The 13,896-nt window shown below is 55.1% G+C and overlaps 1 pseudogene; it reads right to left on the bottom strand.

Annotated features, from left to right (window-relative positions):
* Positions 1 to 9,476: 9,476 nt before the first annotated feature.
* LOC111743003 lies at positions 9,477 to 9,595 on the bottom strand (annotated as a pseudogene).
* Positions 9,596 to 13,896: the final 4,301 nt, after the last annotated feature.

Genomic DNA, 13,896 nt, shown 5'->3' with positions numbered 1-13,896 from the left:
GACTGGGGTCAAAGATCGGACTTGGTGTCAGCCCACGGTGGCAGCAGACGACGGTCAAAGCTGTTCCCTCAGAACAAAGGGCTCTGAGTGACCCCTTGACGGGGCTGCATGAAACCTCTTAAGCGGCCATCAGAACAAACATAAACATCAGCCCTCAGTGAGGAAAAGACAAAAACACTTTATTCCACTCTGCACGCTCCTGTCACTGGTAGGATGGCATCGTGCGTGTCCCTGTGTCACGGACAGCATGTCCTTTAAGACATTTTGAGTTAATTTTTATGTTTGGTTTAAAAAAAGAATCATAATAATAACTCTTGGTTAAAAAAGAAAAGTGTGCACACATGGTGCACACAGCGATCGGTTATATTTTTCATATGCCCAGCACTGCAGTCAGGACGAGCAAAGCGTGTACCTATCCCAGTATATTTAACACGGCTTTAGCAGGAGGTCAGCCAGAGCCGCGGAGCCAGATCCGGCCGCCAACCTGCGAGGTGTGAAACCGCGATGTCTGCGGAGCTCGGCAGCGTGGAGGGCGATGAGCCTGGGTGTCAGCGCTTCGATTCTGGGACTGCGGCATTGCGCAGGGTAACAGAGGCGGGCTGGCCCATGCACCTGGAAGCCTTTACCACCTGGCCCTTCGCGGACAACGTCTGCCCACGCCCCCCATGAGCCACCGCTGCGTTCTGGGTCACTCGTGGGTGTTTCCAGTGGTAGGACAAGACAGTCGGTCACCTGCCATCGGAAGCGTTCACGTCCCAAGCCCTATCAGCAAGGGACTCTAGGACCAGGACATCTGCATCAGCACAGAAGGTGGTGGCCTCTAAAAAGGGGATTTCAGGTCCCAATCTTTTCAGCCATGCTGTTAATAAATCACGTTTCCTACTGTCCCCATAGGCATCATTGTACTCTACTGTCCCCATAATAACCCAGAAATAATCATCATAATTGTCTAAGTTTCAGATTTGAGGCTCAGCAAGAAATGGTCACCATGTCAGTTACATGCCTGGGATAAGCGTGGGTGATACTTGATGCTCCTGACTTAGCGTATAGAGGCTGCCACCCGGGAGCCCTCTGCTGTGAAGGCATCTGGATGTCAGGCAACCCGCCGTTCAGTTAAAGCAGCTCAGCATCGGGAACGGAAAACGCATCCTGCGTCCATAGTCCACAGATCACAAGCGGTTCTCGTCTGGGCCCAGAGGTTTGCTGACGCTCCCAGGGTCCGCAGCAGTAAGGGGCAGAGCCGGCGCGAGGAGCCAGTCTGGGGGCCTCTGCAGTGCTCGGGCCGTTCCAGGCCCATAGCCCCAGCCCCGGCCCGACTAATAATGAACGGCCAAGGATCCCGCCGCCTTCCCTGAAATGCCCTGGTGCTTCTTAGACACGAAGACGGAGGACCTGGAGGGCTTGAACATTAATCAAGAAGCTCGTCCCGCCATCCCCTAGCCCCGCGCTGGGGACCCCCGCAGCTGCCAGCCAGCAAGAGCCACGTGATGAATGCTGGCTCGGACCGCGGCCGCAGCTGGCTCTGCCCGCGGGCACTGGCCTGGCGCGACGCCACTGACGATTTCTAAAAGAGCCACGTTTGAGGGGAAACAGAGGGCACCGAACAGCCCGCTCTCTGATCCCGATCTGCAGAGCGACGGCGCATCATGGAAACAGCGGTGCTCGGCCGAGGCTCACGCGGTCCTGAATGCACGGTGAGGACGGGACAGCGACTCCTCGGAACCCAGGGCCACCCAGGCCGGGGCGACCCGGTCCCCAGCGGCGAGGCTACACAGGCGGGGTCGAAGCTGAGCGTCTCTGAACACAGCCGTCCCCTCCACATCAGGGCGAGTCGCAGGCCCAGCTTTGGCGGAGGGTGTGGGCTTGAGATGATTCTTCCAACGTGAGCAGATGGCACGACCCATGTTCCACGCGGGTGAGCTCACGCCCGGCAAACGCGAGCGTGTTGACAGAGCTCCAGATGAGGAATTCATCAATGTGACACGGCTACGACAGGGCCTGCCTGCTGGCCCCACCCCCTTCGCAGAGCGGTGAAGCCTTCCGATGACTGAGGTCGCAGATGTCACAGCTTTCCTAGCACGCACTCTAAAATGTCAAAATCACTCTGCCTCTCTTTACTTGCTTCTCTGAAGTAAAATCTTAATGTCTGATCACGTATCCAAAGGTACAACTGAGATTGGATCTTCTCGGAAAAACGAGTGACATTCAGTCCGATGTCAGGTGGCCTGGCCAGGAGTCCTTGTCCCTCTCTGCTTCCCAGCAAAAACAGGAAACGACCCTGGACTGCAAATTAGAAAACCCAGAGCCTATTCACCGCTATTCCACTCACTTTGTAAGTCTCGGTTATTTTTTCAAGCTTTAAAATAGAAAGAACAGGTGCAGGTAAGCCTATCTCAGAGATACACATGCAAGACATCAAACGGTCTTTGCCACGACAAAACCGAATTCATGGGTAACAGCTAAAAGGATGCTGCCGAGTCCCTGTGGCTGGGTTTCGTCAGCTTTGTGTCGTCTTTACCCGTGGCCTCTCGCAAGAGGTGGCGGGGGAGTGACTCACAGCACAGGTCAGGTGAAGGCTGGGTCAAGCCAGGAGCAGGAGACTCGGAGAAGTGGCAAATATACCCAGTCCCAACGGAAAGATGGCAGCGTGGGGAGGAGGGATGCAGAAACGAGAAGCAGGTGGCACAGCTACATGGGAAGAGTTAGAGACGCACGGTCTGGAGCTCAGGTGTGCCCCTGCGCATGGCGCTGGCTGACTCTTCCCTAGAGCAGTACAAGTCACTAAGCTGTTTCGTATATATTTGTTCGTGTGGCAAATTGTTTATTAATCACGAACTTCACCTGGGGCTCAGCAAGGTTAGAGCCCGGAGCTCAGGGCTCAGCGTGAGCATCGGGAGCCTGTCAGATGCTCCCCCTGCTGCGTGCGCCCACAGCTCGATGTGTACCGGGCCATGTGGCCACCCAACCTCGCTGATCAGGTTGGATCGTGTCTGTGCCCCTCTTATCCGGTGAGAATAGTGGAAAACTTTATTCCTCCTGCATCCTCTTCCCGTCATAGATGCTTCATAAATACTGGTCGAAGGGGACTGGCTTTCCCTCCCAGGAATATCGCCGGTAAGTGGGAGCTGTGATCACTCGTTTCTCTCAGTCTCCCCGGTCGAGTTGTAAAAGTGGAAATTCTCCAGTGTCAGGGAGGTGGTATCTCCAGGCGCCAGCCCCAGGAGAAGCGCAACATTCCAAGGTGCAGATGATAAAACTGTCTGCTGGGCCCTGTTTGATCCAAGAGTTCGCCGGATACATTTATCTTTGTATAAAACGTTACCGGCTAACTGCTGCTTCTTGTAATCCGCTTATTCGAGGATGTAGTTGGAGGCTTTATAAGCTGCCTCCTCTGGAAGCTCGGGGCTGATCTCCTCTAGCCCTGCGTGGTAGAGAGTCAGTCGCCGGCCGGCTAATAAAGGCTCATAATTAATCTCAATTGGTTCCGTGGGTCTTAGAATTGTTCGCGCCATAACAGAGTCAGGATAATACTGCATCAGGAGTGTATCTGTGTGTGCAAGTGTGTGTTTGTGTGTGTGTGTGTGTGTGTGTGTGTGTGTGATCGCTTCTAGTTTATCAAGGATCATGAGTATGGTAGGAATGAGAAGTCCTACACTGGTAAATTATACTATACTTTCTATTTACCATGCTATTCGTAAAGAATTCTAAAACAGGGCATATATTACAATGTAATGATTACAATTGCATTGATTAGAATCACTGATTTGAAAAAAAGCATTTTTAAGAGATCCAGTGTTCCACTGGAAACATCACGGCTTCAAGCCTCACCTTCGATTTCTCCGTCTGGATAATCCAGATGCGATTATGAATCACAAAAAACACCCCGTCATATCGGATTGTCAGCTGCCAAGCCAGCCAGCTTCACGCCCCCAAAGAAAACGCGGGCTCTTGGCAGCAGGGACTCGCTGCGAACCCTCGCCGCTCACCGCGTCCCCCACGGCTGGTGTCCTGCCTCACGCACCAGCGGACGGGACACACACAGCGTCGCTCCAGTTAAAGGTTCGGGCTGAACACTTTGCCCAGTTGGAACGACTTAGAGCCTGGACGCCGTGGCGTGGTCGGGGCGGCGGGCTCGGGCCCACAGTGGTGTCACCGACCGTCCGGCGTGTGCCGCCGGTGAAGGTGATCCCGACGCATTCCGCCCGCTTCCCTCAAAACAGGCGAAAAGGGGCCCGGGTCCTTCTCTGAATGGCGACCTCTCCACATCGTCTGCTTCTCTGTGTGACCCCAAGCCACCGTGCCACTTGGACAGACACACCTGACGGCTTCGTTTCTGCGGAGGGATCGCTCCGCCACCTCAGGGCGGCAGCCCTGTGCGGACCGGGGATGCCTGAATGTGCACATCGTGCGATGACTCGAAAAACAGAACGACATTGGGAGAAGCGGCTGGCTATTTCGTCGTCTTCTTGCCAAGCGACTGGTCCGACTGTCGCTGTGTTCCTTCCACGGAGCTGACAAGACCAGGGGTGTTTTCCTCTATGTCACTCCAACACACAAGTGCACGCTCGAGAAGAACGCCCCATCTCCAGCCGGCCACCTCAGCGCGTCCCCGGACGCACGTTCCCTGCGCCCGCCTGCTGAAATGCTCTGCGTCTTCTTGGGTTTGCCCAGCAGCTGCTTCCTCCAAGGGACCGGCGCCAACCCCCCAAGTGACAATGACTTTTTTCCGAAGTTCATTTGTCACACCTCCGATGTCGACTTCAGAAGAATTGTCATGTGACCTGTGAAAGGGGCATCACCGTGGACTCTGTCCTTAAGTTCGTGGGCCCTTCCTGCGCTTGGACTGGAACGGTTTCGGGCGCTGGGCTCACCCATCCCATGTCGAGGACTGTGGAGGGGCGGAAAGCCCCACAGAACTGAGGTCCAGCAGCTGTGATGGCCGTGATGGATGGCTGCCTGAGGACTAAGAGCCCGCTGGTCCTGCTCGGGAGCAAGCTGCCGAGGGCAAGGTGGAGGCAGACGCAGTGATCCGAGGCTTTGGTGACTGCGAAGCAGAAAAGGAAGAAGCGCACAGGACAGCTCTGGGTGACCGAGCCACGGGCGAGCGTCTACAGATAACTGCCGGCCGAAGCGTATCTGTGATGGGATGCTCGTGGAACTGTCTCCTTGCGCATTCTCCCATTTTCATTTCTATGTTTGATGTATTTTTTGTTTAAGTACATGTGGTATGCAATATCACATTAGTCACATTAGTTCCAGGTGTGCAACACACTGATTCGACACTTTTTAAAACCCGACTTCCTTCTTCCTAGCCCTGCTGCCATGATTGGCCAGTGTAGATGGAAGATCTCGTCTGCCTCTGTGGCTACATTGCAGGGTGACCCGAGGAACCGGTTCTTCGTGCTCTCCGTGAAAGGGACGGTCCAGTTGTCGTGTGAGGGGACGTTCAGATTTGCCGGCCTACAGGGTGACGTCATCTACTTGGCACAATCCGACGTTCTGCACCTCAGTGATGTCAGTCACCCCATCACCTCGCCCTTCTCCCCCTTAGTTCACCACAATGGGGTGAACTGAACCGCTTTCCTTTGTATTCCAGAGACGACACCGTACGTGTCCCCTAGAATCAAATAAAACAGTGCCTCTCGCTCCACGCAGCTGTCCCTTCCGAAGGCATCATCGAGTTCCTACGTCGGGTGGCGCTCAGAACTTCCGGGGTCGGCTTTCGACACGACTCAATTCTCTCTCTAGCGTTAGCCATTAGTCTGCGCTCAGACTTCCAGAACTAAATAGCATAGGTTGGGTGGTTCAAACAAGAGATACTTATTTCTCACAGTTCTGGGGGCCGGAAGTCCAAGGTTAAGGCCCCATCTCCCCAAGACGTCACACTGGAGGTTCAGCCTTCGACTTATGGATTTGGTGGGGGCGGGGATGGGGGGTTGGTGCATAATCATCAGTCCGGACGCCATGGCTTTGGAAAGACATTTTAATTTTGAAAGCACCGCCCCCCCATTTTATTTTTTCTAGGCCAACAAGAAAGTCTCTGCCCCTGGAGCGCAGGCACATAACGCCAGAAGGCTTTGGGGCACACTGTACAGCCAGAACTCGGGGTCCGGAGGCAGCACGTTAGTTTGAAAGGATCACGTGTGAACAGCTCAACCTGGGCCCCTCAATCTACTCCTAAGCCTTCACCCCTGAACCCCATCCGCTCGTCGCTGGTCCTCTAGGCTGAAGACCAGTGAAATTGGTTTGCTCCTCCAATTTCTGGGGGAAAAAGAAGCCAAAGCGATACTGCCTAAATGTTTGGAATAGTGTTGTTTATTTATTTGCTTTTAAGAATAATTTTAATGAAATAACTCATAAATACGCATTCCTCTATTAGAACCTTCCAGATTAAGCTTTCGGTCTCAGTGTATCATTCCTGATCCTATTTCCACTCTTCACCTTCCCTGCCCTGAACCCCCCAAAAAGTTTGCATCGAAAAGGTTTTTCATTTGAATTAGAACGCTTCCATATATAACGTGCTTTAAGAACATGTAATATTGATTTTTCTGCTTTTTTTTTTTAACTGAACTGTCATCCTGTAATCGTCATTCTACAACTTACGTTTTTTCACTTAACATTAACAGTTGGAGAATTACCTACGGCGATTTCCACGGCCGCAGTTCCTTCCCGGTGGTCTGCTGGAGCTGGCTCACCCCGCAGCCCCGAAAGCCTGTTTCGTGCATCTTCTCCCAGGTCTACCTTCAGCGCCGTCACCTTGGTGGGCTGAAACGAGCCGCGATGGGGACGTTTACCTGACGGAAATCAGCGAAGGCTCCGAGTCAGGACTTCGGCTCCCAGCCACCACCGCGTCGCTCATCCCACGGCGCCGAATCTCGCTAACGGGCCGCGTTGTCGCGTTCCGTGCATGGGCGCGAAGCGAGCGCTCGGTCTCCTTCTATCGACTCGTTCCTCTGTGCGTTACGGAGAGACGGCGGCGCTTCGGTAAAACCGGGGTTCATTGCTTCTTCCGCTCGCGTGAGAGCATTTCTCAAGGGCAGACTGTCTAGTGGTCATCGTTTCCAGGGTAATCGTTACATACATTTTTAACATTTGTCAATAAGATGACTACTTCTCGATCAATAAAACTTTCACTTTATTCCTCGCCCGTTGCTTACTCGGCATTTTTGGTTGCATGATTTCATGGGCGATTCGGCCCCAGCGGTTTTAAAACGAATGACCAGTCCGTCCCCCCTTCTTGCACGTGTGTGTCGCTCCTCTCTGCTGTGGCGCAGTGTCCCCCGGTCATTCGAGTGAGAATCCTGGACACCGACCCAGCCCTGCTGTCTAGCGTTCGCTCCGTCTGTGACAACGATTTCCTGTCGATACTGCCGTGAGGGGGAACCTCTCGGCCATTCCCCAGCACTGACTTCAGCCTCCAGGACGGCTCAGCTGAACCTGTGTGGTAATTAACCTCCTCCCTCCAGAACCTTCTCTGCTTCCTCGTTAAAGCTATGTTTCCATGACAGAGACACGATCCTATGATTCCTGTTGTCTCGATAAAGCTCTGGTGGCCCCTTTTAGCCGGCTGCGTTCACTCCAAACTCCCTAGCAGGACCCAGGAAGCTGGCCACACTCTGCCCTGTGCCCGGGCACCCAGCCTGTGCCCAAGCGTGCGTGGTCCTCATTCACGTGTCCGTGCGCTTGGGCGCTCGCCTGCTGTGCCCCTGGAGCTCTTCGGCATACTTCTGTTTGCTCCACGGGAAATTAGAGATCTGGGGACACACTGAAGAGAAGAGCCGAAGGCCTGGCCTGCGTGGCAGACGCGGTGCAGAAGGTGAGAGGATTCGAGCCTCAGTGCAGATGGAAAGTGTCACTTCGACAAGCGTTCCCGAGGTGGATGACAGGAAGCACGGGCGTTTAAGACGGCGACGAGGGGTCCAGTTTGGAAGACCGGATGAACCGTGTCACGGACGGGAGCAAAAGAACCCAGGAGAAGGTCGAAATAGCCGTCGCTCTCCTCGCTGTATTGTGCGGCATGCTGTCGTCGTGGATTTGAAAAGCACAGCATCCCGCCGGCTGAGGGAAGACCCAGGAGAAGCAGCAACGCGCCTCTCCCTCTGCCGCATGGCTCCCTCGGGAAGGACACAGAGCCCTGTGTTCTGGCTTTTAGAACTGGGTGTGACGCCCATCTGCTCCGTCGATCACGGAGCAGATGGATGTGGGAGGATAAGGAAGTGTATGACCACAATCCTGGATAATAATAAATATTTAAATATGTATTTGTTCTTTGTAATGGATTTAGAAGCTGAGGAGTGAACACACTTAAAGAATCAATAACGACAGTAATGAGATGCCTTCGTAATCGTGGGTTACACATGCGTTTGGATTTATCCCAAACGCAAAAATGGAGGGGGCGGGTACTGAGTCTCGATGACTCTCACAGGGACCCCTTTTCCTGAACGATGACAAACTCCCCGTGAGCTGTGAGAGGCACAGTGGGCGGCCTGGGCCCCTGCGTTACCTGAACTAGAGCACAGATGTCAGCTCGGCAAGGCAGGAGGCGTCTCAGCAAACGCCTCAGCCAAGCACCCCCATCGCCACTGCAGCGGAGAGGAGAGATCCATCAGCCCCCAGCAGCAAGCCGCCCGCCCACAGCCCCGGCTCGCGACCCCCACCTCCTGCACCCCACGCCCTTCCTGTCCAGGGGAGCGGAGATCGTACCGGATTTCCTGACAGCAGCATGAGCATAGGGAGAGGCCGTCTGGACGCAGCGGCAGCCGCTCGCCTGGCGGGAGGACTCGGGCGTAGGATCTGGGACGGGAGACTCGGCAGCCCTGCCCTTACGCCGGCTGCAGATTTTACACGTGTACATTTATTCTGGAGGAGAAAGTGGGGTGCTCCTGCTGCACCTGTGGAAATACTGAGCCCCAGACCTCCCCCCTTCCCAGCTGTCCGTGTAGGAATCGGAGGTTCTCTGATCTTCTCGGCTCTTAGTTCTCACGGTTCGTCCAGAATCAGCCGAGTGGCAGGGAGGGAGGGGTGTCCTCCCTGCGTACCTCGGGGCTGCTCGTTTTGGGGGAGAACCTTGTGTGTGGGACCCGGAAGAGATGGTGCCCTGCGAGACTGGCCAGCTCGCTTGCGGGGGGCAGTTTTCCGGCGGCTCCCCCCTCGGTGGGAGGGAAGGGCACGTTCGCGAAGCATCGTCGGTCCGGTTTAGTGGACAAAGGCAGCTCGGCCGTCGGTCGCACCGCAGGCCCGGCGTGAGCACCTTGCAGCACGGCGGGTTCTCGGCTCCTGGGTCCCTCCGCACCGAGAGCCAGCGCTGGCCCTCCAGGCCGTCCCTTACCTGCTCGAGGGGCTGCTGCCCTTGAATCCTTCTCCTCTGAATTACTATTATTATTTTTTTATTTTTTTAGGCAAGGCCACCCTTGGTTGACCTCACAGATTGCAAGGACCTCATCAGCTTACAATCCCTTATTTTTTTTTATTTTTTATGCCTACAGCACCTGGTCTTCCTGGGTGGTCTCCCATCCAAGTACTAACCAGGCCCGACCCTGCTTAGCTTCTGAGATCAGACAGGATGGGGTTTGTCCAGGGTGGCGTGGCCGTAGACTTGCTTAGGATTAGAGTAGGTGTGGGACTATTTCCACAGGTAGAGTGGGAAGATGCATGGGCACCCCACTTTCTCCTCCGGAATAAACTCACACGTGTAAAATCTGCAGCCAGCGTAAGGGCAGGGCTGCCGAGTCTCCCCTCCCAGAAACTACTCCCGAGTCCTCCCGCCAGGCGACCTGCTGCCGCCGCGTCCAGACGGCCTCTTCCTAGGCCTCTGACCGTCGTCAGAGAAAATCGGGCACGATCCCCAGGAGAGATGAACACTTTGGTGCAATCCTGTCACAGACAGCAACACGAATATTGGCTTTTCATTAAACAGTGCGTGCATCGGGCTTTTCAAAGTTCGTGAGTGTTTGAAAACTCAGACCGGCGCCCGGGGCTTCGCAAGGTCGCTGGGCGTACGGGGATGGGAACCCCGCGTCTCGCACTTGGCCACGCGGTGCCCCTCTGAGGAGTTAGTGTGGCAACGAGTCCTCGGCAGCTGGACCACCCCAGCGGCGTGGCTACGTCTGTCTGTGGGAGAGTGTCGTGATGTCGGCTGGGGGGGTGCGACCCAGGCAGGCCCCCCGAGAGAAGCCACGGACGGTATCGCAGAAGACATAGAATAAGGAGTAATCACCAGTTCCCCTCCGAAACGTCCGGGGTAAATCTCCAGCCCCAATCCGGGGCCCTCGCCCCTCCCGAGGCCCAGCTGACGACTCCTCGCTCCAGCCCACGCCCCCTCCCCGCAAGGCGCAGGCTTACCGGCAGGTGACCTGCCACGTCAACCAGGTGGCTCTTTCTCTGCTTTTAAATGAAGGTGGAGCCTGTCTCAGAGTCCCACGCGTCAGTTAAAAGCAGTCCTCCCAAAACGTCCCGGCTCACGAAGCCCATGCGGAAGCCCATGGGCCCGGCTCACGAAGCCCATGCGGAGGGACGGCGGAATGTGTGCGTGGGTCTGAGCTGCGCAAGGTCAACTGCCAAGGCACCAGAGGTGGCGGGGGAGAGAGAACTGGTTGTCATATCTCCAATGTCGATGAACTTCAGAGCCACTGGAATACCAGCACCATGATCAAGGTACGAAAAGCCGAAAATATGAACTTCAGAGCAAACGTTCGGTGAGCACAGCACACTGAGCTTCACGTGAGAGGGGGTGTTAGGGTTTGACTCCCTCTGCCTCCTTCTGAGAGAGGGGCAGGACACTGGGGAGCCAGCAAGACAGCCCCGAGTGGAGCAGTCCGACCACGTGCCTCCTTGCCCTGTGTCACGGCCCCGGGATTACAGTGGGGCCGGGCGTCAAGATCCGGCTGTGTCACTTGTACACATACACGATAAGTGTTTCGACCTGAGGACAAGGACAAGCAAGGAGGCGTATGTCCTGCAGGATGCGAGCGAGACACCTTATGCCTGAGTTAGAGCACGACAGGCCCCAGTCCAGGAAAACCGGGCCCCTGTGCTTTGCTCCTGGCTCAGGGGGCTGAGCCGCCTCTGAGAGCTGGGGCGGGGGCGGGGGCGTGGAAGCAGCCCACGTGTCTCCCATGCTTTTCAAGGCACCTGCGTGCTCAGCCGCCCGGCAGCATCACTGCGTGCGCTCGCCGTGTGTGCTGGCCTGTGACTCTCACATGGGAACACGGAGTATCACGGACCATCGAAGCCAGGAAGCACAGACAGCTCTGGAGTGTGACCTAGTGAGGGGAGTGACAGCCACCCTGGCTTTGCCCGCTGAGAAACGGAACAAATAGGACCTAGAGAGAGCGAGAGAGAGACGATAGCTTTTATAGATATTATAAGAATTATCGATGTAGGTATTATAGATGTTATTAAAGTATTGCTATATAGAAAACGATTCATTATAGACGCTGGCTCACACAATTGTGGAGGCTGAGCAGTCCCACGATCTGTCACCTGCCCATGGAGACCTAGCAGGACAGGCGTGACACCAGCCCAGTTCCCAGGCCTGAGAAGCAGGGGCGCACATGGCGGACGGCCCATCCTGGTCTGACTCCCACGGCTGCAGAGTCGGAGCCAGGAAAGCAGGTGTCCCGGGGGAGCAGGGACGTCTCGGACCGATCAGGGACCCACACTCCCTTCCACTTCTATTCCGTGTGGGTCTTCGGAGACTGGGCGACACCCGCCCCCTCGGTCACCTTCGCCCAGCCCGCTACTTCTCACACAATGGCACCCTCGCAGATACACTGGAAATAATGTTTTGCCAGCTACCTGGGCACCCCTGAGCCGTGATGATGCTGACGTGCGAAAATGAACCATCATACCCAGTTAGCATATTTTTGCCCATGCCAAGCCTACAAAGCAAGAGTGGGGGGTTTCAGACAGCTCCAGAAATGAGAAGCATAAGCCAAGACACCCTGACGTCCAGAAGGGAGACCCCCTGGCCCACGTGCCTGTCCTCTGCCCTTTCCACGCTCCTGTCCATCAGGGCTTTCCCAGGAGGATGCCTGCAGGTTGTCCCCAGGGCCTGGCCCTGCCCACTCGCACAGAAACCCACGGGGTGTGAGGCTGCGGACAAGCAGAGGGCAGAAAGTGGGTGCCCTTCGCCGGCTCCTGCCGCCAGCTCCCCTCCTTGCCTCCCGTCAGCTTCCCCAACGGGGAGGCACGAGCTGTCCGGCGCGTTTTCATGGGCTCTTCATGGCCGGGCCCCCTTAAAAGCTTCTCTCTCCTTCATCCTCTCAACACCACCCCCCACAACCTTTTTTTTTCTTGACATGAATTCAATTCAACTGCCACTTAAAAATAGGCCTGCTTGTCACAGTCTCTTTGCCAGTTGGCGTGAATGTCACTGAGTGTCACAGAGCCCTTGGCTGCAGCTTGCGGGTTGATTGCAGGGAGAAAGCGGGTCCAAAGTGGACCGATGATGACCTCACCCAGATTTATACCCACAGAGAAAGCATCGCTTTCCCTTGCCATTGTCTTCCTGCTCATTAATTTCCTCCCATAACTATTTCAAATCACCATCTGTTCTCTTCTTGGGAATTTAAGTAACTTAAGCACAATTTTTTGATTTTTACCCCCAACTATAGATAAGCCATATGTGGGGAGATTGGGTTAAATGCCAGGTATTTAAAATGAGGTAAGAAGAATTATGCAAACGATTTGACAGTGTCTCTGGGGCCATCCATCTGTTGCTGCGTGTTCCAGCAAGCATTTACTGAGCACCAGCTGTTTGCCAGGCATTGTTCTACATTCTGGGGTGATGGGGATGAACAGGGTGGGGCACGTAGTCCCCACCCTCCAGGAGTTGAGGATAACGCAGAGCAGAAACAATCAATTAGCCGCTAGAGTACAGTGGGGTAGGTTCTATATTCCGTATCCACACTATGCCACACGCCGTCCCCTCCACACTGGATGACACTGTCCCCTGGTCCCCTGGGAATGTCTGACTTCCAGGAATGTGAACGTAGCTAGAGCGCTTCATCTGGGCAGATGCTCTGACCTTTCCCAGTACCCTTAGCTAACTCTCCCTTGGAGAACTCTCCATGCCGTTTAACTGCTATATTTCCCGAAATTTACAACCAGGAAATGCGTCCTCACCCGTGAGATGATGAAGGCAGACATCTCGTCTTAGTGTGAAAGCTCCAGCAACGCGTTAGCCCAGAGCAACTTCCCAGTACTATTGGTTAAGTGGCTAGTTCCTTCCATCTAAACACTTACCGGGCGCCTGCGTTGTACCAGGCACTGTGGCAGGCGTGGGCATGTGCGTGCCCACATGGCACACCTAGACTGTGTGGCGGGGACAGCTGGCCCCTGGGGGAGCAGCTGTGCAAAGGTGGGCAGCAAAACCGACCTCCTGGAGCTCACAGTCTAGTGAAAGATACGAGCAGTGCTATTGCTCAGGTACCTGCTTTTTGCCCCTGCAGAAGATCTTTAGCAAGAGCCTGAGATAGTTATAAACATAAAAAGAAACATCTGTATCAGATCGCGAGACTCGTTTTTAGTATCTGTTCTTAAATTCATTACGTTGGGTTGTCAAGGTTGCCTCGGCTGTGGAAATAACGTTTGACACGTGGACACACCTTCTCTGCGTCCCTTGTTCTATCTGTGGCTCTTGCGATGAGGGGTCCAGGGTGGCCTCTCTTATCGCATTTGGGGTTTCACGGACTGCTCTTTGCATCCTGCACTGGCCTCCCTGGAGGCGCGTTTCAGGCACAGGCTCCGTGCCCCGTTCTCGCTGGTCCTCTCACGTTCCTGAAAGAACTTGCAACGCAGTGTCTCAAGAGCTCGTCCATCCCCGTTAGGCAGCTGACGCTTTCTGAGCTCCCGCTTTGTGCACGGCGCACCTGCTCGGGATTGGAGTCCGGGAGG

This window comes from Pteropus vampyrus, unplaced genomic scaffold (assembly GCF_000151845.1).
Source record: "Pteropus vampyrus isolate Shadow unplaced genomic scaffold, Pvam_2.0 Scaffold105, whole genome shotgun sequence".
In the NCBI taxonomy this organism is placed as follows: Eukaryota; Metazoa; Chordata; class Mammalia; order Chiroptera; family Pteropodidae; genus Pteropus; species Pteropus vampyrus.
Note: the sequence above shows the minus strand (reverse complement) of the source record. Positions and strands in the feature narration are given on the sequence as shown.